We start from the raw sequence: 24832 nt of genomic DNA on the forward strand, positions 1-24832 counted from the left end.
TGTACTGTAATACAGTGATTCTCAAGGAGACCCCGATTTCTCCGGTTTCACTGATATTTTGATTGGATTTTCTTTTTAAGCTACCTCAGCCAAAAGCGTCTTCTCGCAAAAACAGTAGGTTCATTTCAATTCAATATTTCGCTTTGGACAATTGCTGGAATCCATTTAGCACCCCATATTGGAATGAGGGCTCCCCGGGACTCACATGCTTCCCACCCATTAGCATTTGAGGGAGCCTTGGCAGACAGACTGAGGTCAAGGGAAAGGCAGACCCCCATGGTCAGTGGAAGAGCAGAAAGCTGGTGCCTTCAAATTGTTGTAAATAGTGCTTTGCAAGCCATATGCTGCCCGAGACTGTATTTGCATTGTGTACCCGGCCTCTTGCTATCAAACACAGGAAGACACAACACTGGACAGAGGGAGATAGAGGCCCCAGTGAACTCCAGAGTTTCCACCATCCACCTGATGTTGACCGGGTGTTTAGTCTGGCAGAAGCTCAGACCAGAAGGTCATTTTTGGGAAACACGACAATGTCTTGTGTCGTGGGTGTTTCAGAAGGTAAGGAGGCTCTCTTTGCACCCTAAAGCAGAAAAATATTTGGACTTCTCCTGCCCGACTAGATTTTTCCTCTAGGAACTGGTGGGGCCCTGCAGGCCAAGCCCAGGTTAACTTCAGGGGCTTCTCTGGTTAAGCGCCTTACAAAGCTGAAATCCTGGGGTGCAGTTTTGGGACCCTGCTATGAGAAGATGTGGCTGAGACACTATAGCAGAGGCCAACCTGGAGCCCAGGGGTGCCTGATGGCCTGTTTTCCCAGGTGGGTGGGTGGGTGGCCGGCAGGGTCCTGACAACCCCAGATGCACGGTCATGGTGGGTTGGGGAGTGGGTGTCACTTAGCAATGCTGCTCTACCCGAGTCATTGCTCTGTGACTCTGAGGGACTCTTTCCCGATACAAGTTCGGTGGAGCTAAGTTTTTAGCTGAGGTTACCCTGTGGCACAGGTGAGAGAGAAAGACCCTTTCTCTGGCTGGAAGACAGCCCCTCCTCCTGCCCCGGCCTGAGAAGTGAGAGAGGAAGAGGAGGAGACCCTCTCCTGTGGCCTGGCCACACTCACCTCCAATTCACATGGATTAAGTAGGAGCTCTGTAGGGTCAGTCAGAGGGTAAGTGCAGGTTTGGTGTTCTGGGAAACCTGAGTTTTAAGTCTAGTATCTCAGTTGTTTGCCTTCTGTGCAGCTTGAGGTAAATTCCTTAACCTCTCTGAGCCTCAGATCCCTTACTCCTCAAATGGACAGCTGAATGAAGTAGTAGTGTGGCTCACAGTAGGAGCTGAGTAAAACGTAGTTGCTTTTCCTGCGTCTCCATCTTCGAGCTGGCCAAAGCCCATGGGCAACACATACTCCCCACCTCTGAAGTGTGTTCCTGTCCATCACAGACTCAAGGACCTTTGGCTCTAGTGTGAGTCACATGGACAGCCCTGCCTGTCTCTTTGAGGACAGGTGTGGCTCAAGAGTCCACCTGTCACCTGATTCTCTGCCAGGCCAGCTCAAAGTCCATAGCTTCTTTAGTGCTTGGGGACCTGGAACGCCTGTGACCTCATACCCTCGTATCCATGGCACTTGGCTTTGTCAGTATGTGTCATCTTGTCTGATGCTCCTGCTCTGCAGGTATCCTCCTCCTGCACTCTCCCCACCCCCCCTGCCTGCCTAGAGTCACCAGAGGAGACAAGAAAGAGGGTGGAGAGCAAGAAAGCCTCCAGTCTTCTTGACCTCAGCTAAAATCTCGGCTCTGCTAGTTATAAGCTGTGCAGGGGTAGGCATGTCCCTGAACTCCCAAGTCCCAGCATATCCTAGTCTGAACAGCAGGAATACTAATTCCTTCTTGGCAGGAGTGTTGTAAATATCAAAGGCAGTGACTTATCTGGCACTTGGGAGGTATTTGATAATAATATCCTTGTTATTCAGAGCAACGTTCTCATGCCCTTAAATCATTTTCTTGAAATAATTAGAAAATCGGTTCTCAAACTGTGGCCCCAGACCGGTAGCATCAGCATCACCTGGATCTTGTCAGAGATCTGCATTCTCAGGACCTGCTGGGGGGTGGGGGTGGGGTGGGGATGGGGGGCACACAGTCTGCTTTCATAAGCCCTCCAGGGGATTCTGATGTGTGGCAGAGTTAGAGAGCCTCTGAACTAGAATGTCTTTCAAACCCTCTCATGTCTTTCAAGGTCATTTCTTTGGCCTGCCTGATTATGCTCACTGGCTCCTGCCTGTGATTTGGGAAGGATTATAATTCAAGGGTCATCAAGGCTGGATTGATACCTGCAAGTTGAGAAGGGTATCACCTACCTCGATGCAACAGAAGGGCTCCAAAATCCTTGAGCCATATCCTCCTCTTGGTGTAGACAAGGGTCTTTGATTAAGGAATCAACATTCTGGGCTTTGCTTTTCATTCCCCAACACACATGCACACACACACTTTGCTTTTCATTCCCCCAACACAGACTCACACAAACACACACACACACACACACAAACACACACACACAAACACACACACTCTGGGAAGGCTGCTCTTCTGTCCCTGGGTAGCAGAACTGTGTAAATTCTGTGCTGATTTTTCTCTTCCAGCCTGAGCAAAGCTTCTTCCTCTTATCTTGGTTCTTTTCTTCCGTGGAAGGGACAGCCAGAGCTTGATGGATAGGTAACCAGCTAAGTCTTCGGTAGGGTGTATTATGAGCATAGATACCACCAGCGAGGGCGGACCAGCACTTTGCCTGAGCCCAAACAGTGTTATTAGTACCGAATGGAGGCTGGAACTGTAGGAGAAACCGGATGCCTTGGTGTTGCCATGTTCTGTCAGGCTGTCTTCCCAAGGATGTGCTGATTTCTTTCATGTGGCTTGTTATCATCATGCTCACAGAATTGCTGGATGGGGGCACATTCAGGCAACTGGCACAAACAGCACTTGATTTTGGGGTCTCTGACCAACTGCCCTTCCTGAGGATCTACTAGGTGCCAGTCACTCCACAAGGACTGTGAAGTATTTAGAGTCTGGGATGGCCTCTGTTTCTAAGAACAAAATATTTCAAACAGCTCCCCTGAGTTTTTCAAATATCCAAATATTTAGCATCATACATGAATCTGGCCTGAGTGTGAATCCTTACTGTTTCACCCCTCTTTTCGGAGGCAGTGTGATTTTGGAGATGAGGGAGACCTGAGTTTGTTGGATTTTGGTTCTGCCACTCACTAGCTATGTGACCTGGGGAAAGTTACTTAACGTCTCTGAGCCTCAGTTCCCTTATCCCTCCAATGGAGCTGAGAATTTTTGCAGAGCTGATGGGGAGATTATGAGAGATCTATAGTATGGTGCCTGGCGCATACTTATGGTAGGTGATCCATAAGCTGTAGTTGTTCTTTTGGAGTTTGCCTCTGGGCAAAGCATTAGAAAGATAATATATGTCATCCCACAGAAAAATAACTTTGAAGTAACTGTTTGAAAATTTTAATGGAAGAAAGATGGAAAAGCTTTCAGAACTAGAAAGCAGAGGTCCCTCCAGCAATGTTTGGGCTCCTCGTTTCATCATCTCTCCCAACACACCCCACTGGTACGTCCTGTAGGGCACTCTTTCTGGACACCAGGTGAGGGACGTGTGCCCACAACTGAGCCCATGAGCCATGGTCCAGCCTGTCAGCCAACTGTGGAACCGACTCAAGATGCTGAACTTGGCTGCTGTTTTCCTCTAGGAAACGTTTGCCTGGAACACTGACTGACGACGCCAGGAGCCTCGGCTGGCTGAGCCAAGAGTTCTAAGAACTTGTTCTTGACTCTTCACTGGGATCTCATAGGTCAGGTCATTCAAACTTTTCAAGTTCCACGAGAAAGGCATGGGAACAGAGCGACTCCCCCAAGGCTGATGGCTCAGACACGGGACTGGCCCAGAGTGGATGTTTGCTATTCCTGAGAGTGCTCAGCAAACCAGGCTCTGAATACAGACTTAGGAATCAAGTAAAATCGAATGGGCTCTGCTTAAATATTAAACACTGGCAGAATAAACCTGTAAAATATTTTAGATTCTTTGTAGCACGGTGACCTTTTTCTATTTCCTTGACACTTTTTCTGGCCTGATTTTTATTGTCGTATAATACACTGAACATAAATCGACTCTTTGGACCATTTTAAAGCATACAGCTCAGCAGCATTAAGTACATTCACACTGTACTCGCCACCATCCATCCGCAGAACTTGATCGTCTTCCCAGACCGAAAGTCCGTCCCCGTGAAATGCTAACTCCCTTTGCCCCTCCTCCCAAGCCCTGGAAAAATTGACACTGTTTATTCTACCCAAACATTTTTTGTAAAGACCAAAGGGGGCTTCTAGAAGACAGTAGAGTGTGCCACCAATAATCCTCCCCTTCAACAAGACATGGAAGAACTCTGTCTTCTTAATACCAGGACCTTTGACCCCCTCACATAGAGCGATGAAACAAAGGCTCCAGCACAGGCGGAAATATTTTGCCTCTCTGGAGTCACCCTGCATGCCTTTATTTTTGCCCTTGCTGAAAAGAGCAATAATATAATGTTTAGAAAAGAACACTTGCAAAGAAGAAAGACTTGGAACCAACCTCCGTCTTCCTGAGTTGTTGACAGCTGCTATTCAGTGGAACCTCAGTGGAGACAAAAAGAGACTGCAGCATTGTTTTGACACGAACATTGGAAGTGGCTTCCTTCCAGAGCTTGGCTGATTTAGGTACCTGGATCGGCGGCCAGAGCCTCCTGTGCTGTCTTGACTTTTTCCCCATGGCGATTGTTGATGCAGCTGTGGAAGGGTCTGGTGTGTATCCTGAATCTCCAATTGCTTCCTTTGTTTGGAGTCAGATGTTTCTAGGTGCTGTCACTGTGTCTTCCTGACGCGGTGCCTGCTCCATTTCTACGTTTTCTCTGTGTCGAGGAAAAGCGATTATTTCCCTGTTGAGAAGATGCTTCGGGCTTTCTCAGAATCCTAGCAGCAGGGTTGGCCAACACCTTGATTTTAGTGAAAGATCACTGAGATATGAAGATAGGAAGAATCTAGAGGCACTTAAGAGAAATTGAAAAAGGTTCCCCCCAGGAAGGGGTGTACCTCTACATCATTAGTTTCTATTTTTTTTTTAAATTGGTAATGATCTCTAGGTCTATCCATATTGCTGCAAATGACATTTTGGTTCTTTTTTATGACTGAGTAGTATTCCATTGTATCTATGTACGATATCTTCTTTATCTATTCATATGTTGATGCACATTTAGGTTACCTTCATGTCTTGCTGCTGCTGCTGGTGCTGCTGCTAAGTGGCTTCAGTCATGTCCGACTCTGTGCGACCCCATAGACGGCAGCCCACCAGGCTCCCCCATCCCTGGGATTCTCCAGGCAAGAACACTGGAGTGGGTTGCCATTTCCTTCTCCAATGTATGTAAGTGAAAGGTGAAAGTGAAGTCGCTTAGTCGTGTCCGACCCTCAGCGACACCATGGACTGCAGCCCACCAGGCTCCTCTGTCCATGGGATTTTCCAGGCAAGAGTACTGGAGTGGGGTGCCATTGCCTTCTCCAGCCTTCATGGCTTGACTACATATAAATAGTGCTGCAATGAACGTTGGGGTACATGTATCTTTTCCAATTATGATTTTCTCTGGATAGTCCAACAGAAATTAACACAACATTGTAAATCAATGATATTTCAATTAAAAAAAAATCTGGCAGTGTGCAGTTGGCTTGTTCTGAGCCTTTGATGCCATGTCGCTGACCTGCTCACCTGGCCTGGCTGCTGACTCACTGTGAGCCCCACTGAGTCATTTCACAGCTCATTTTCTGCCACCAATAATGGGCTAATAATGCCTGCCCTAGTTGTAAGACTCAGATGTGGAAACACATATGAAAGTGGTGTGAAATCATAACTGCTTTCCCAGTGAAATGCGGCCGGCCTTGCGGTGAGCCTTGTGCCAGCCTGTTGGGGCAGAGCCGCCCAATGGGGTGCCCAGCTATCAGAGGTGTGTGTGGAGGTGCTGAACCCCCAAGCCCTCGGCTGTGACTCATCTCCTGTGAATACTATCATTTCCTCAGAGGGCTGTGACAAATGACACAGATGACAAAAGTGACTGGGCAAATGCTGTCTGGGAGGCCGGGAGGAGAAGGCCTATGGGCACAAGAAGAGCTGAGATGGGTCCTGGGCCAGGGCTCCCATGACACACTCACTTGACTTATCCTGGTTCAAATGTCACTTCCTCCAGGAAGCCTTCCCTGAGCTCTAGGTATGTGGCCTGACCAACACTGCATAGGAATTGCTGGTTTCCAGTTTCCCTTGCAGTTCATAGATTCCATGAAGGCAGGACCATGGATTCCATCTATCTCCACTGTAACAGTAGTTCCTCAAATACTGATAGTTTTCTGGTATCCCCACTCAGCCACTCCCTAGCTGTGTGACTTCAGTTTTCTGATCTGGTGAAGGGGAATTGAAGTCACTCTCATGAGATCAGAGTGAGGACCGACAGAGCTGGTGGCACAAAGGCACGCCTCCTGAGAGGTGCTCTGATAGGGATCCTTTCTTACCCAGGTCCTGGAGGTGCCTGCCTGGAGAGACTGATGTCACTGTGCTGGCGTTCCTTCTCAGATTCTAACTCCTGCCACCATATTTGTTCTTCACCAGCCTTTCCACTATAGCTTCAACACATAAATCCTTGATCATTGTGTGCTCAAACAACGCAACCTTGGGGCTGAATCCTTCAAACCTGTGTTTACTTATGTCACCAAATTGAGCAATAGGGTTTATGGCTTTCTTTCATGGGACAAGGACATTTGACCAGCAGAATTTGGGAGGTGTGAGCAGTATGTAAGGGTAAGTTTGAGTAAGTGTGTCTATACATAGACTTTCCTCATGTAGATCTAAGACTGGATTTATGGATTCCTATCAGGGCACCCCTGAGGGTCCACATGAGAAAGTGTCAGGCCAGGCCTAAGTGGCCTCATCTCAGAGGGCATAGGGACTTCGGGTCCAAGCTGGGGCTTAGGAGTCCAGGACATAGAGAGGAGAGGGGCTGCTGCCTGGGTGAGGGTCTGAAGCTGGGAACCACCGTCCCTCTCCTGGCCAAAGACAGGGCCACAGAACAGGGGAAATTCTGGAACACTGAGAGGAGGCTTGGGGCAGATCATGGATCTAGGGAAGGTTTGGGGACAAGCCTGACAAGGAATAGGGAAGGGGTATGGAGGCATCACTTGGAGCCATGGTGTGTGAGAGATCAGAGAGGGGCAGGGCCCGAACCACAGTCCCCAGGAGGCCACATGGTAACCCTCACCTGGGCAGATGTCATCAGGAGCCACGAGGTTCTCCCAGCTTTCAGGGTCCCTGAACGCTGTTAGCGCTCTACTGATGCCTGAATCCCATTTATTTATTTATTCATTGGCTTATTTAAGGTTTTAAAAAAAGTTAATGGAATATCATTGATTTTCGATGTTGTGATACCTTCTGCTGTGTAGGAAAGTGAATTTGTTATACATATATATGTATCCACTCTTTTTTAGATTGTTTTCTCATATAGGTCATCAGGGAGTATTAAGTAACGTGCCCTGTGCTATACAGTAGGTCCTTAGTAGTTATCTGTTTTATGTACAGTAGTGTGTAGATGTCAATCTCAAATTCCCAGGGTATGCCTCTCCCTTATCCTGGGAGTGCTTGGAAAGTTCTTGATACTAGGAAATCCACCAGTGGGTGCAAGGATCTGCCTCGTTGTCCCAATTCAGTTCAGTTCAGTCGTTCAGTTGTGTCCGACTCTTTGCAACCCCATGGACTGCAGCACGCCAGGCCTCCCTGTCCATCACCAACTCCTGGAGTTTACTCAAATTCATGTCCATTGAGTCAGTGATGCCATCCAACCATCTCATCCTCTGTCGTCCCCTTCTCCTCCCGCCTTCAATCTTTCCTAGACTCAAGGTCTTTTCAAATGAGTCAGCTCTTCACATCAGGTGGCCAAAGTATTGGAGTTTCAGCTTCAACATCAGTGCTTCCAATGAATATTCAGGACTGACCTGTTGTCCTGCTGCTAAGTCGCTTCAGTCATGTCCGACTCTGTGCGACCCTATAGACGGCAGCCCACCAGGCTCCCCCGTCCCTGGGATTCTCCAGGCAAGAACACTGGAGTGGGTTGCCATTTCCTTCGCCAATGCATGAAAGTGAAAAGTGAAAGTGAAGTTGCTCAGTCCTGTCTGACTCTTCGCGACCCCATGGACTGCAGCCTACAAGGCTCCTCCATCCATGGATTTTCCAGGCAAGAGTACTGGAGTGGGGTGCTGTTGCCTTCTCCTGTTGTCCTGCTGCTGCTGCTAAGTTGCTTCAGTCGTGTCCAACTCTGTGTGACCCCACAGACGGCAGCCCACCAGGCTCCGCCATCCCTGGGATTCTCCAGGCAAGAACACTGGAGTGGGTTGCCATTTCCTTCTCTAATTCATGAAGTGAAAAGTGAAAGGGAAGTCGCTCAGTCGTGTCCGACTCTTAGCAACCCCAAACTCCCTTTTAAAATGGCCCAACCTTCACATCTACCCAAGTAACCACCTCCCAGATCAGGACAGAGCATATTTCCCAGGTCCCAGCAAGTTTCTTCCTACTCCTTTCCAGGGAGCAGCCCCCTATCAGCCCTAAGGCCTCTGCTTTCCTGATTTTGATCACCTTTGATTAGTTTCACCTGCTTTTGAGATCTGTATAAACGGAATGGGCTTCCTGGGAGGCTTAAGCGGTAAGGAATCTGACTGTAATGCAGGAGACTGAAGTTCAATCCCTGGGTTGGGAAGATCCCCTGGAGAAGGAAATGGCAACCCACTCTGGTATTCTTGCCTGGGAATCCCATGGACAGAGGAGCCTGGCAGGCTACAGTCCATGGGGTTGCAAAGAATCAGACGGACATGACTTAGTGACTAAACAATAAAATTAAACAAAAGAAATGGAATGACATAATCTTCACTCTTTTGTGTTCAGCACTTGCATCTCCTAGTAGGAAACAGCTCTTCGCTGCACTGAACCTCCTCTGGTGGGTACCACCCACATCTTAGCTCACTTCCCGGAGAGTCTCCTCCCAGGCACCCCTCCCCCAGCCCTACTTCCCGCTGCACCCCTCCAGGTCCTTGTCATCAGAGGGCGGAATGTGGTGGCCACAGTGCCAGGGCTCCGCTGATAAACGTTGTCTCCAACTGTCCTCAGAGGAAGTGCCAAGAGCGAGAAGTACTGGCTTTTCTTAACCCCCAGAAGGGGAAGGCCATGGCCTGGAGTTTGGAAGAGGCAAGCTGGTGATGAACTTGAATATTAGCTCATGATCTTGAGAAAGTCATTTGACCTTCTGGTTTCCTCCTTTCCAAAATAAAGGGGTGGTTTGGTTTAGATGCTCTTTAAAAAAATTAATTAATTCAATCCCAGGGTGAGGGCTGCTGTTGACTGCAGAGAGATGGATTTAGGGGATGTGAGGGAGGAGATTGTGGTGGGAAATGCCAGTGGAGGAAAGCCAGGCAGTCATGGAAGCAAGGCGATACTGCTGAGTCACTTGTAGGGGGTGGAGCCATCACCATAGCCTCTCTCTCCACACACGCCAGCATAGGCAGCTGAACAATAGAGAGGGTGGGCCATCAAACGCCTGACGCACTGAACTACAGAGTAGGACCCCAGCCAGGGGGCCCCTCTATGTGCCTGATGCGCCGAACAATAGAGAAGGACCCCAGGCAAGGGAGCCCTCTAAGTGCCTGAACCGGCAGAACTACAGAGAAAGACTGGCCAAAGAGGCCTTCTGATCGCCAGCTACAAGAGACTCGAAAAAAACTCTGATAGGGCCATAACTCCTGCGGTGGAGGCAGTCTTGTGTCCTTGCACACTTTGAGCTGCCAGGGTCCCTGCAAACCAGGTAGCTGCACCATTTTCACGCTCAACTATATTTATTCCTTTGTTTGTTTTTCCTACTGTTCTTTCCCCCTTGCAGTTAATCTTTAATGCATATAAATCTTTTCTATCTACCTCTATTTAACTTTGCATATCAATTCTTTCTTTCTTTTCTTTCTCTCCTTTCCTCTCAACTTATTTGTTAGTTTTATTTTCATTGCTTTACTCCCCAGTTGGCACTTGGCTTTAGTTTTGCTTTTCAGTTTGTGCTTTAATTAGTTTTGTTCTGGTAGGTATAATTTTTGGTTTCCTTGTTCACCAGGTAAATCTATTGTACTTTATTTTTGTTGGACTGTTTTGATTTTGAGTATGGATGTATATTTATCTGTGTATATTCAGTCACACTTTCTATTGTTGTTATAAATGTCTGCCTCCTCTATGTTGGGCTTTTGCAGTTCTGTGGAGTTTTCCTTTTTGTTTTTTCCTTTTTTCTTTCTTCTTCCATTTTTAAATTTTCTTTTTTATAACTTTAATTTTTAAAAAACCTATTATATTTTTTATATATTTATTCCTTTGTTTGCCTTTCCTACTGTTCTTTTTCCCTTGCAGTTAATCTTTAATGTATATAAATCTTCTTCATATACCTGTATTTAACTTTCCATATCTCTTCTTTCTTTCCTTTCCTCTCAACATATTTATTAGTTTTGTTTTCATTGCTTTATTCCCCACTTGGCACCTGCTTTAGATTTGTTTTCCAGTTTGTGCTTAAGTTAGTTTTGTTTTTAACTGGTAAATATATTTTTGATTTCCTTTGTTCACAGGGTCAACCTACTATACTTTTGTTTGACTATTTTGTCTTTTATAATGGGTGTATATGTATATGTTTATATTCCATTATTTTAACTATTATTTGCCTGATTTTGTAACTGCCATTTGTCTGGGGTTCATCTTTGGTTTCTCGGTTTTGGATATTTGTTTTAATCTCACTTAATGCCATAACAAACCACTTGTGAAATCTTCACTCCTGACCAGAAATCAAGCCTGAGCCTTTGGAGTAGGAGCACTGACTCCAAGACCCTAGACTGACTAACCCAGTTCAATTCAGTTCAGTCACCCAGTCGCGTCTGACTCTTTGTGACCCCATGAATCGCAGCATGCCAGGCGCCTGTCCATCACCAACTCCCAGAGTTCACCCAAACTCATGTCCATCGAGTCAGTGATGCCATCCAGCCATCTCATCCTCTGTCGTCCCCTTCTCCTCCTGCCCCCAATCCCTCCCAGCATCAGAGTCTTTTCCAATGAGTCAACTTTTTGCATGAGGTGTCTAAAGTACTGGAGTTTGAGCTTCAGCATCAGTCCTTCCAATGAACACCCAGGACTGATCTCCTTTAGAATGGACTGGTTGGATCTCCTTGCAGTCCAAGGGACTCTCAAGAGTCTTCTCCAACACCACAGTTCAAAAGCATCAATTCTTCGGCACTCAGCTTTCTTCACAGTCCAACTCTCACATCCGTACAAGACAACTGGAAAAACCATAGCCTTGACTAGACGGACCTTTGTGGGCAAAGTAATGTCTCTGCTTTTCAATATGCTATCTAGGTTGGTCATAACTTTCCTTCCAAGGAGTAAGTGTCTTTTAATTTCATGGCTGCAGTCACCATCTGCAGTGATTTTGGAGCCCAGAAAAATAAAGTCTGACACTGTTTCCACTGTTTCCCCATCTATTTCCCATGATGTGAGGGGACCAGATGCCATGATCTTCGTTTTCTGAATGTTGAGCTTTAAGCCAACTTTTCACTCTCCTCTTTTACTTTCATCAAGAGGCTTTTGAATTCCTCTTCACTTTCTGCCATAGGGTGGTGTCATCTGCATATATGAGGTTATTGATATTTCTCCGGGCAATCTTGATTCCAGCTTGTGCTTCTTCCAGCCCAGCGTTTCTCATGATGTACTCTGCATATAAGTTAAATACACAGGGTGACAATATACAGCCTTGACGTACTCCTTTTCCTATTTGGAACCAGTCTGTTGTTCCATGTCCAGTTCTAACTGTTGCTTCCTGACCTGTATACAGGTTTCTCAAGAGCATGGTCAGGTGTTCTGGTATTCCCACCTCTTTCAGAATTTTCCACAGTTTGTTGTGATCCACACAGTCAAAGGCTTTGGCATAGTCAATAAAGCAGAAATAGATGTTTTTCTGGAACTCTCTTGCTTTTTCCATGATCCAGCAGATGTTGGCAATTTGATCTCTGGTTCCTCTGCCTTTTCTAAAACCAGCTTGAACATCTGGAAGTTCACAGTTCACATATTGCTGAAGCCTGGCTTGGAGAATTTTGAGCATTACTTTACTAGCGTGTGAGATGAGTGCAATTGTGTGGTAGTTTGATGATTCTTTGGCATTACCTTTCTCTGGGATTAGAATGAAAACTGACCTTTTCCAGTCCTGTGGCCACTGCTGAGTTTTCCAAACTTGCTGGCATATTGAGTGCAGGACTTTCAAAGCATCATCTTTCAGGATTTGAAATAGCTCCACTGGAATTCCATCACCTCCACTAGCTTTGTTCATAGTGATGCTTTCTATGGCCGTCTTGACTTCACATTCCAGGATGTCTGGCTATAAGTGAGTGATCACACCATCGTGATTATCTTGGTTGTGAAGATCTTTTTTGTACAGTTCTTCTGTGTATTCTTGCCACCTCTTCTTAATATCTCAGCTTCTGTTAGGTCCATACCATTTCTGTCCTTTATCGAGCCCATCTTTGCATGAAATGTTCCCTTGGTATCTCTAATTTTCTTGAAGAGATCTCTAGTCTTGCCCATTCTGTTGTTTTTCTCTATGTCTTTGCATTGATTGCTGAGGAAGGCTTTCTTATCTCTTCTTGCTATTCTTTGGAACTCTGCATCAGAGAGTGCCAGGCTGTGATGGCACAAGTGCGCCCGAGAGGAGCTACCCCACATCCAAGGTCAGGGGCAGTGGCCGAGAGGAACTACCCCACATCTGAGGTCAGTGGCGGTGGCTAAGACGAGCTACCCCAAATCTGAGGTCAGGGGTGGTGGCCAAGAGGAGCTAACCCACGTCCGAGTTCAGGGGCAGCGAACAAGAAGAGCTACCCCACGTCTGAGGTCAGGGGTGGCGGACAAGAGGAGCAACCCCACGTTCAAGGTCAGGAGGGGCGATTCGTCCAAGGTAAGGAGCAGCGGCTGCACTTTGCTGGAGCAGCCGTGAAGAGATACTCCATGTCCAAGATAAGAGAAACCCAAGACGGTAGGTGTTGCGAGAGGTCATTAGAGGGCAGACACACTGAAACCATAATCACAGAAAACTAGCCAATTTGATCACACGGACCACAGCCTTGTTTAACTCAATGAAACTAAGCCATGCCATGTAGCGCCACCCAAGATGGACAGGTCATGGTGGACAGGTCTGACAGAATGTGGTCCACTGGAGAAGGGAATGGCAAACCACTTCAGTATTCTTGCCTTGAGAACCTCATGAACGTATGAAAAGGCAAAATGATAGGATACTGAAAGAGGAACTCCCCAGGTCGGTAGGTGCCCAATATGCTACTGGAGATCAGTGGAGAAATAACTCCAGAAAGAATGAAAGGATGGAGCCAAAGCAAAAACAATACCCAGCTGTGGATGTGACTGGTGATAGAAGCAAGGTCCGATGCTGTAAAGAGCAATATTGCAAAGGAACCTGGAATGTCAGGTCCATGAATCAAGGCAAATTGGAAGTGGTCAAACAGGAGCTGGCAAGAGTGAACGTTGACATTCTAGGAATAGAGAACTCAAATGGACTGGAATGGGTGAATTTAACTCAGATGACCATTATATCTACTACTGCGGGCAGGAATCCCTCAGAAGAAATGGAGTAGCCATCATGGTCAACAAAAGAGTCCAAAATGCAGTACTTGGATGCAATCTCAAAAACGACAGAATGATCTCTGTTCGTTTCCAAGGCAAACCATTCAATATCACAGTAATCCAAGCCTATACCCCAACCAGTAATGCTAAAGAAGCTGAAGTTGAACAGTTCTATGAAGATCTACAAGACCTTTTAGACCTAACACCCAAAAAAGATGTCCTTTTCATTATAGGGGACTGGAATGCAAAAGTAGGAAGTCAAGAAACACCTGGGGTAACAGGCAAATTTAGCCTTGGCATACAGAATGAAGCAGGGCAAAGACTAATAGAGTTTTGCCAAGAGAACGCACTGGTCATAGCAAACACCCTCTTCCAACAACACAAAAGAAGACTCTACACATGGACATCACCAGATGGTCAACACCGAAATCAGGTTGATTATATTCTTTGCAGCCAAAGATGGAGAAGCTCTATACAGTCAGCAAAAACAAGACCAGGAGCTGACTGTTGCTCAGATCATAGACTCCTTATAGCCAAAGTCAGACTTAAATTGAAGAAAGTAGGGAAAACCACTAGACCATTCAGGTATGACCTAAATCAAACCCCTTATGATTATACAGTGGAAGTGAGGAATAGATTTAAGGGATTAGATCTGCTAGACAGAGTGCCTGATGAACTATGGATGGAGGTTCGTGACATTGTACAGGAGACAGGGATCAAGACCATCCCCATGGAAAAGAAATGCAAAAAAGCAAAATGGCTGTCTGAAGAGGCCTTATAAATAGCTGTGAAAAGAAGAGAAGTGAAAAGCAAAGGAGAAAAGGAAAGATATAAGCATCTGAATGCAGAGTTCCAAAGAATAGCAAGGAGAGATAAGAAAGGCTTCCTCAGCGATCAGCTAACCCTGCTGCTGCTGCTGCTCCATCGCTTCAGTTGTATCCGACTCTGGGCGACCCCATAGATGGCAGCCCACCAGGCTCCCCCGTCCCTGGGATTCTCCAGGCAAGAACACTGGAGTGGATTGCCATTTCCTTCTCCAATGCATGAAAGTGAAAAGTGAATGTGAAGTCACTCAGTCGGAGTATCAAATAGTGAGAACTCACACAAAGTAAACCACCTGAATACAAGACCCTGCATCATCCGACCACCAGTAAGCACCCTGTGCAGGATGTCTCATCTAAACAACAAACAAAACAAAAATACAAACCCAGTCATCAGTAGACAGGATTACCACCTCACTCAGCCTTGCCCATCAGAGGAAAAACAAACAAACAAAAACTCAGCATAAATTTCACCTTATACAAAGCTCAAACTGCTGGACCAGTCTTAGGAGGGCAGAACCCAAAAGGAAGAAAGAATTCAACTTTCTTCAAAGAAAAAATTCAACTTTCCTGGAAGCCTGGGAAAGGAGACCTCAGACACAATAACTTAAAAATATTGAAAAGGCAGAGAAATACTGCACAAATGAAGGAACAAACTAGAAACACAGAAATCCAAATAAATGAAGAGGAAATAGGCAAACTGCCTGAAAAAGAATTCATAATAATGATAGTAAAGATGATCAAAACCCTTGGAAACAAAATGGAGAAAATGCAAGAATCATTTAACAAAGATCTAGAAGAATTAAAGAATAAACATACAGAGACACACAACACAATTACTGAAATTAAAAATACTCTAGAAGGAATCAATAGCAGAATATCTGAAGAATAAGAACGAATCAGTGAGCTGGGAGATAAAATGGTGGAAATAACTTCTGAAGAGCAAGATAAAGTAAAAAGAATGAAAAGAGAGATCTCTGGGACCATATCAAATGCACCATCATTCAAATTATAGGAGTCCCAGAAGAAGAAGAGAAAAAGAAAGGGTATGAGAAAATTTTTGAAGAGATTATACTTGAAAATTTCCCCAACATGGAAAAGGAAATAGTCAATCAAGTCCAAGAGGCACAGAGTCCCATACAGGATAAACACAAGGAGAAACATGCCAAAACACATACTAATCAAACTAACAAAGGCTAAACACAAGAAAGAATCTTAAAAGCAGCAAGGGAGAAGCAACAAGTAACATACAAGGGAAACCCCATACGCTTAACAGCTGATCTTTCAGCAAAAACTCTGCAGGCCAAAGGCAAATGGCAGGACATATTTAAAGCACTGAAAGGGAAAAATCTACAACCAAGATTACAGTACCCAGCAAGGATCTCATTCAAAACTGATGGAGAAATAAAAAGCTTTTCAGACAAGCAAAAGTTAAGAAAATTCAGTACTACCAAACCAGCGTTACAACAAACGTTAAAGGGACTTATATAGCCAAGAAATACAAGAGAAGAAAAAAGATCTATAAAATAAACCCCGAACAATTAAGAAAATGGCAATTCAGTTCAGTTCAGTCTCTCAGTTGTGTCTGACTCTTTGCAACACCATGGACTGCAGCATGCCAGCCCTCCCTGTCCATCACCAACTCCCGGAGTTTACCCAAACTCATGTCCATTGAGTCGGTGATGCCATCCAACCATCTCATCCTCTGTTGTCCCCTTCTCCTCCTGCCTTCAATCTTTCCCAGCATCAGGGTCTTTTCAAATGAGTCAGTTCTTCGCATCAGATGGCCAAAGTATTGGAGTTTCAGCTTCAACATCAGTCCTTCCTATGAACACTCAGGACTGATGTCCTTTAGGATGGACTGGTTGGATCTCCTTGCGGTCCAAGGGACTCTCAAGAGTCTTCTCCAACACCACAGTTCAAAAGCATCAATTCTTCGGCGCTCAGCTTTCTTCATAGTCCAACTCTCACATCCATACATGACCACTGGAAAAACCATAGCCTTGACTAGACTGACCTTTGTTGGCAAAGTAATGTCTTTGCCTTTTAATATGCTGTTTACGTTGGTCATAACTTTCCTTCCAAGGAGTGAAAATGGCAATAGGAACATATATATCAGTAATTACTTTAAATGTAAATGGATTAAATGCTCCAACCAAAAGACAGACTGGCTGAATGGATGCAAAAACAAGACCCACTGTCTACAAGAAACCCACTTCAGACGTCAAGACACATACAGACTGAAAGTGAGAGGATGGAAAAATATATTGCATGCAAACGGAAAGCAAAAGAAAGCTGAAGTAGCAATCCTCATATCAGACAAAAGAGACCTTAAAATAAAGAAGATTACAAGAGATAAGGAAGGACACTACATAATGATCAAGAGATCAATATAAGAGGAAGACATAACAGTTGTAAATATCTATGCATCCAAAATAGGAGCATCTCAATATATAAGACAAACACTAGCAGACATAAAAGAAATTGAGAGTAACACAATAAGAGTAGGAGACTTTAACACCCCACTCACACAAATGGACAGATCATCAAAACAAAATTAATAAGGAAACACAAGTCTTAAATGATACGTTAGGTGAGGTGGATCTCATTGATATCTTCAGCACATTCCATCCAAATGCAGAAGAATACACCTTCTTCTCAAGTGCACATGGAACATTCTCCAGGATAGACCACATCTTTTCTCACAAATCAAGCCTCAGTAAATTTAAGAAAATTGAAATTGTATCAAGCATCTTCGCCAACTACAACACTATGAGACTAGATATCGATTACAAGAAAAAAAATTGTAAGAAACACAAATACATGGAGATTAAACAACACGTTTCTAAATAACCAACACGTTACTGAAGAAATCAAAAGGAAAATAAAAAAATTTCTAGAAACAAATGACAATGAAAACTTGACAACTCAAAACCTATGGGATGCAGCAAAAGCAGTTCTAGGAAGGAGGTTTATGGCGATACAATCCTACCTCAAGAAACAAGAAAAACATCAAATAGACAATCTAACTTTACACTTAAAACAACTGGAAAAAGAAGAACAAAAAACCCCAAAATTAGTAGAAGGAAAGAAATCATAAAGATAAGAGCAGAAATAAATGAAAAAGAAATGAAAGAAACAATAGTAAAGATTAATAAAACCAAAAGCTGGTTCTTTGAGAAGATAAACAAAATTGGCAAACCTTTAGCCAGACTCATCAAGAAAAAAAGAGAGAAGAATCAAATCAACAAAATTAGAGATGAAAAAGGAGAGGATACAACAGACAATGCAGGAATACAAAGGATTATAAGAAAGTATTATGAATAACTATATGGCAATAAAATAGATAACCTGGAAGAGATGGACAGATTCTTAGAAAAGTTCAATCTTCCAAGACTGAACCAGGAAGAAACAGAAATTATGAACAACCAAATTACAAGCACTGAAATTGAAACTGTGATAAAAAATCTTTCAAAAAACAAAAGCCCAGGACCAGAGGGCTTCACAGGAGAATTCTGTCAAACATTTAGAGAAGAGATAATACCTATCCTTCTAAAACTCTTTCAAAAAATTACAGAGGAAGGAACACTTCCAAACTCATTCCATGAGACCACCATCACCCTGATACCAAAACCAGACAAAGACAGCACAAAAAAAGAAAACCATAGGCCAATGTCACTGATGAACATAGATGCAAAATTCCTCAACAAAATTTTAGCAAACAGAATTCAGCAACACATCAAAAAGCTCATATACCTTGATCAAGTTGGGTGTATTCCAGGAATGCAAGGATTTGTCAATATACACAAATCAATCAATGTGATACACCATATTAACAAATTGAAAGATAAAAACCATATGATAATCTCAACAGATGCAGGAAAAGCCTTTGACAAAATTCAGCACCCATTTATAGTTAAAACTCTTCAAAAAATGGGCATAGAATGAACCTACCTCAACATAGTAAAGGCCATTATGATAAGCCTACAGCAAACATTAGTCTCAATGGTGAAAAACTGAAAGCATTCCCCCTAAGATTAGAACAAGACAAGGGTGTCCAATTTCACCACTGCTATTCAACATAGTTCTGGAAGTCCTAGCTACAGCAATCAGAGAAGAAAAAGAAGTTAAAGGAATCCAGATTGGAAAAGAAGAAGTAAAGTTCTCAGTATTTGCAGATGACATGATACTGTACATAGAAAATCCTAAAGAAAGTATCAGAAAATTACTAGAGCTAATCAGTGAATTTAGCAAAGTTGCAGGATACAAAATCAATACACAGAAATCACTGTGTATTTCTATATACAAACACTGAAAAATCAGAAAGAGAGATTAAGGAATCAATCCCATTCACCATTGAAACTAAAATAATATCTAGGAATAAACCTACCTAAGAGGAGCCTAGAAGTCTGCAGTCCATGGGGCGCTGAGGGTCGGACACGACTAAGTGACTTCACTTTCACTTTTCACTTTCATGCATTGGAGAAGGAAATGGCAACCCACTGCAGTGTTCTTGCCTGGAGAATCCTAGGGACTGGGGAGCCTGGTGGGCTGCCGTCTATGGGATCGCACAGAGTCGGACTGAAGCGACTTAGCAGCAGCAAGGAGATAAAAGAACTGTAAACAGAAAACTATAAGACCCCCCAATGAAAGAAATCAAAGACAACATAAACAGATGGAGAGATATTTCATGTTCCTGGATAGGAAGAATCAATATTTTGAAGATGACTATAATACCAAATGCAATCTACAGATTCAGTGTGATCCCTATCAAATTACCAATGGCATTTTTCACAGAACTAGAACAAAAAATTTCACAATTCATATGGAAACACAAAAGACCCCAAATACCCAAAGCAGTCTTGAGGAAGAAGAATAGAGCTGGAGGAATCAACCTTCTTGACTTCAGATTGTACTACAAAGCTACAGTCATCAAGACAGTATGGTACTGGCACAGAAACAGAAATATAGACCAATGGAACAAGATAGAAAGCCCAGAAATAAATCCATGCACCTATGGGTACCTTATTTTTGACAAAGGAGGGATGAAAATACAATGGTGCAAAGACAGCCTCTTCAATAAATGGTGCTGGGAAAACTGGACAGCTACATGTAAAAGAATGAAATTAGAACACTTCCTAACACCATACACAAAGATAAACTCAAAATGGTTAAAGGCCTATTGGTGTTTATTTAATGGTGTAAGACCAGAAACTATAAAACTCTTAGAGGAAAACATAGGCAGAACACTTGATGACATAAATCAAAGCAAGATCCTCTATGACTCACCCACAGAGTAATGGAAACAAAAACAAAAGTAAACAAGTGGGACCTGATTAAACTTAAAAGCTTTTTCACAGCAACAGAAACTATAAGCAAGGTGAAAAGACACCCCTCAGAATGGGAGAAAATAATAGCAAATGAAACAACTGACAAAGGATTAATTTCCAAAATATACAAGCAGCTCATACAACTCAACACCAGAAAAATAAACAACCCTATCAAAAAGTGAGAAAAAGACCTAAACAGACATTTCTCCAAAGAAGACAAATGGATGGCTAACAAACACATGAAAAGATGCTCAACATTGCTAATTATTAGAGAAATGCAAATTATTAGAGAATTGCTCATTATTAGAGAAATGGGTGCCTAAATTTTGACAAAGGAGGGATGAAAATACAATGGTGCAAAGACAGCCTCATTATAGAAAACTATAATGAGATATCATCTCACACCAGTCAGAATGGCCATCATCAAAATGTCTACAAACAATAAATGCTGGAGAGGGTGTGGAGAAAAGGGAATGCTCTTGCACTGTTGCTGCTGCTAGGTCTGCTAAGTCACTTCAGTCATGTCTGACTCTGTGCGACCCCATAGACAGCAGCCCACCAGGCTCCCCCGTCCCTGGGATTGCACTGTTGGTGGGAATGTAATTGATACAGCCACTATGGAAGATGGAGATTCCTTAAAAAAAAAACTAGGAATAAAACCATCATATGACCCAGCAATCCCACTCCTAGGCCTATACCTGAGGAAACCAAAATTGAAAGAGACACATATATCCCATGTATCCCACGGAGAAGGCAATGGCACCCTATTCCAGTACTCTCACCTGGAAAATCCCATGGATAGAGGAGCCTGGTAGGCTGCAGTCCATGGGGTTGCTAAGAGTCAGACACAACAGAGCAACTTCACTTTCACTTTTCACTTTCATGCATTGGAGAAGGAAATGGAAACCCACTCCAGTGTTCTTGCCTGGAGAATCCCAGGGACGGGGGAGCCTAGGGGGCTGCCGTCTATGGGGTCGCACAGAGTTGGACATGACTGAAGCGACTTAGCAGCAGCAGCAGCAGCAGCATGTATCCCACTGTTCATTGTAGCCATATTTATAATAGCTAGAACATGGAAGCCACCTATATGTCCATTGACAGATGAATCGGTAAAGAAGTTGTGGTAAGTATACACAATGGAATATTACTCAGCCATAAAAAGGAACACATTTGAGTCAGTTCTAATGAGGTGGATGAACCTAGAACCTATTACACAGAATGAAGTAAGTCAGAAAGAGAAACATAAATATCATATTCTAGCACATATATACGGAATCTAGAAAAATGGTACTGAAGAATTTATTTACAGGACAACAATGGAGAAACAGACATAGAGAATAGACATATGGACATGGGGAGAGGGGAGGAGAGGGTGAGATGTAAGGAAAGAGTAACATGGAAACTTACATTTCCATATGTAAAATAGATCTCCAACTGGAATTTGCAGTATGGCTCGGGAAACTCAAACAGGGGCTCTGTATCAACCTAGAGGGGTGGGAGGGAAATGGGAGGGAGGTTCATAAGGGAGGAGATATATGTATACTTATGGCTGATTCATGTTGAGGTTTGACAGAAAACAGCAAAATTCTGTAAAGTGATTATCCTTCAATAAAAAATAAATTAACTAAAAAAAATTGTAGTAAGACAATGACACACCAGAATATCTACATGCCTCTCATATATTTACCTATTTGATCACCTCTCTATAAATTAAACTAGTAAAGTACTGACTAGGGTGCAATAAACAATGCAATGTAAAAAAAATTAATTAATTAGGCTGCATCTGGTCTTAATTGTAGCATGTGGGATCTTCCTTGTGACACACAGACTCTCGCTGAGGTGCTCAGGCTTAGCTGCCCTGCAGCGTGTAGGATCTTAGTTCCCCAACCACAGATCAAACCCAAGTCCCCTGCATTGCATGGCGTATTCTTAACCACTGGCCCACCAGGGAAGTCCCTAGTGCCCTTTAAATTTCCTTTGGTCCACAGTCTGTGGCCCAGAGTCCTTCCTGCTCGGAACCATTGGTACACCCAGAACTTACATGTAGTTCTCAAGTGAAAATTCTCGGTTGAGAAAGTGTGTGTGCGTATCCCACCTTGAAGTTCAAAATTGCTGTAGACCTAATTTATTTTATACCCTGGGTTTGAAAAGCAACCTTTCGACAGCAGGGAGAGCCGACCTCCTTGCATTGATTGATGCGGGGCTTTTTAAATTCCATCTGACCTCCGGTGCTTGCCCCCACCCACAGGCAAAGAGCTATCTGGTGGTCTTCTCTATAGAAATTTCCAGAAATGGATAAAAGGACAATTCTGTTTGGAGAGTATTTTGATGTCTTGGTTCCAGGAGTTTTAGAAAATCTTCAGACTCTGAAAAATCTATATTTTGGGATTCAGTTCAAAATGGGGCTCTTGGGTCCCCTGGCGAGGAGGCAGACTGTATAACGACCATGCGATCATCAGCGGCCAACAGCGGGTGAGCTCCTGGCTGCCACGGCTCAGTGTTCCCCATCTATAAAACAGGGAAACAATTTCTGATTTATCTTGTAGGGTAGTCCTGAGCATCAGCTAAGAGAAAAGCCCAGAGAAAAGGCACTGTCACAGTGCACCAGATGTCTTTTAATAAACCTTGGCTTTGGTCGAAGGCTCAGCCTGTTGATCAATTAATTCTGGTTTTCGTTTCCTGTTTCCCCGAGAGCCTAGCGCTTTTCGAGAGTTTTTTCAACCCCTCTCCATAGCTGCCATCCCTCACCTTTTCTTTTTCTCTGCTCTTCTTTTGTCTCGAGCACCGCCCTTTCCCATCACCCCTGCTGCTGGGGGCAGGAGCCTTCAAACTAATAAGCACCCTTTTCTCTCCGCCTCCTGTATCCATGGCTCCCTCGCAGGAAATTCACCCTGCTCCAGCCCCGGGGTCTGATCCGGGCCCATCTCTTGGTGCCTGTGTGGGGCTGCCCCATAGGTCACAGGTACACCTGGACTTGTGTCCCTCCTAACTGGCTTGGGATGTTTAGAGCTGTCATATACGACGGCTAGATGGGGGCTATGATTTCTTCATGATGAGATCCAGACAAGCCAAACCACCTGCCTCAGGCCCCCAGACAGTGTGTCTCCAATCTATACTTTGCGTTAGCTCCTTAAGCCTTCAGTCTCTGATCATGTCACACTCGTTTATGTGAGTCTCTTTATTTGAAACTTGTGAGAATCCGGTCTAAGCCTTACACAGCTACTCAATCTTTAAAAAAAAAAAAATTATTTATTTGGCTTCACCAGGTCTTAGTCGCAGCATGCAGGAACTTTCGTTGTCACATGTGGGATCTAGTTCCCTGACCAGGGATTGAACCTGGGCCCCTGCACCGGGAGCTCCGAGTCTTAGCCGTTGGACCACCAGGGAAATCCTGCTACTGAATCTTTTTTATCAGATCGAACAGTTAATAAATATTTGTTGCATTTAATGGAAGTCTGAAGAAATAGGTGTATCATGAATGCTCTAGCATAGAAATTACTTGACCAGGCCTAGCCTGTGGCCACAGGGCATGGAACCCCTCATACCCTCCAAACCCCCACTTTTGAGTAGTACCTTCTGCCATTTTGTATAGCAGAGAAGGTTAAGGCCAACAGTGCAGAGAAGGCAAGGGGGTTAATCTCTATCCTCAGGCTTCTTTCTTTGCCTCGTGTGCTCCGAACATTCTGGAAACATTACCTTCAAGTAATCTTTAAATCAAAATGTCAACCTGCTCTTCATTCCCATTTACCGTGCTGGCCCCCAGGGATGAAACGTGCCATTTTCACAGGGGGCGACATCCTTCCTAACACATCTTCAGTGGGTGATTTCATCTGTGTAACATCCCTTGTACCAATGACAGGCTCCAGGATAATAGAGGCCTGGATCTCACCCTTTCATGATGCCATTTGGTTCCCAGCTTTGGAAACTCAGAATCAAAACATAACCAAAGCACGAGGGAACGTTTTCTGAGTTTAGCGTGACCTCCGGGTTCCTGGTGAACGTGTGGAGACTGTCACGCGCCCAGGAACCTCACTGTACCAGATCATTAGTTGAAACTGAAACCAAAAGCATTTCTGTAGAGCAGTAGGGCTGCGGCATCCTCTTTTCACTGACACTGAATGCAAAGGGACTCGCTTCCATGTCCAACATGGGATGGTGTCCGTGCTTCTTGGCTGTCTGTGTAAGACGGTCAGCTCAGTTCAGCAGCTCTCTGGGTTGGCTCAGAAGATGATGCTCTGGGTCCCCAGGTTCCCAGCAGTGTTGGGAAGCCGTATTTCCCTCAACCACCAGGCTCATTCATAATTTGAGACCAGCCAACTCCATCTTTATGGATCCACATTAGACATGAGGCTGTTCATTTGCTTAAAATAGAGATACAAGTTCCAGATGAAGAGAAAACTGCCAAGGGTTATTTCGCAACCTCCTTTAAAAGATCTGGAGTTGCCTTTCAAGTCATAGAGACACAATTTATTTATAAGGGTTCACCCCAAACAGGTTTCCAAAAATAGCGGGGCTGTTACACAGTCAAGGTTGCCTCACCACCAAGGTCCATGAAGGTTCAGGACATGGGGCTTTCCCCTGCAGAGGTGGGATCTTACAACTTCTGTGGCTCTCTCAGGACCTCTCAGGCTGCTACAGGACCTGGGCTGGAAGTAGCCTTCTTTGCATGAATATTGATAACATTGAACATTCCAGGTCAAGCCGGCCTCTCCATCTCCCTTCATGCTCCTCTTTGGAAGTGGACATACGGCAGGTCATAGGTAGTGGGGAAGAGAAAAGAGCCTTTGTCTCAGTCAGGGCCCACCCACCCTGCCCTTAGTCTGGGCTGCTTACCCTCTGTGGAGGGCTCCTTTCTGTTCCTCAGGTGTGTGGCCTTGGGCTCCCTGTGCCATGGAGCTGGCGAGGGTAGTCAGTCATCTGCAGATTCTATCT

The 24832-nt window shown here is 44.3% G+C and overlaps 1 long non-coding RNA gene across 1 annotated transcript in view; it reads left to right on the forward strand.

The window, feature by feature from the left end:
* Positions 1-9609: 9609 nt before the first annotated feature.
* LOC147343163 (uncharacterized) overlaps positions 9610-24832 on the forward strand; it is a 70812-nt gene continuing 55589 nt past the window's right edge. Inside the window, exon 1 of the long non-coding RNA XR_015157159.1 lies at positions 9610-9907. This is a non-coding gene — a long non-coding RNA (uncharacterized LOC147343163). The remainder of the gene's footprint in view (positions 9908-24832) is intronic.

This window comes from Bos grunniens, chromosome 28 (genome assembly GCF_055505025.1).
Source record: "Bos grunniens cultivar Pamir isolate PY7600 chromosome 28, Bosgru_T2T1.0, whole genome shotgun sequence".
NCBI lineage: Eukaryota > Metazoa > Chordata > Mammalia > Artiodactyla > Bovidae > Bos > Bos grunniens.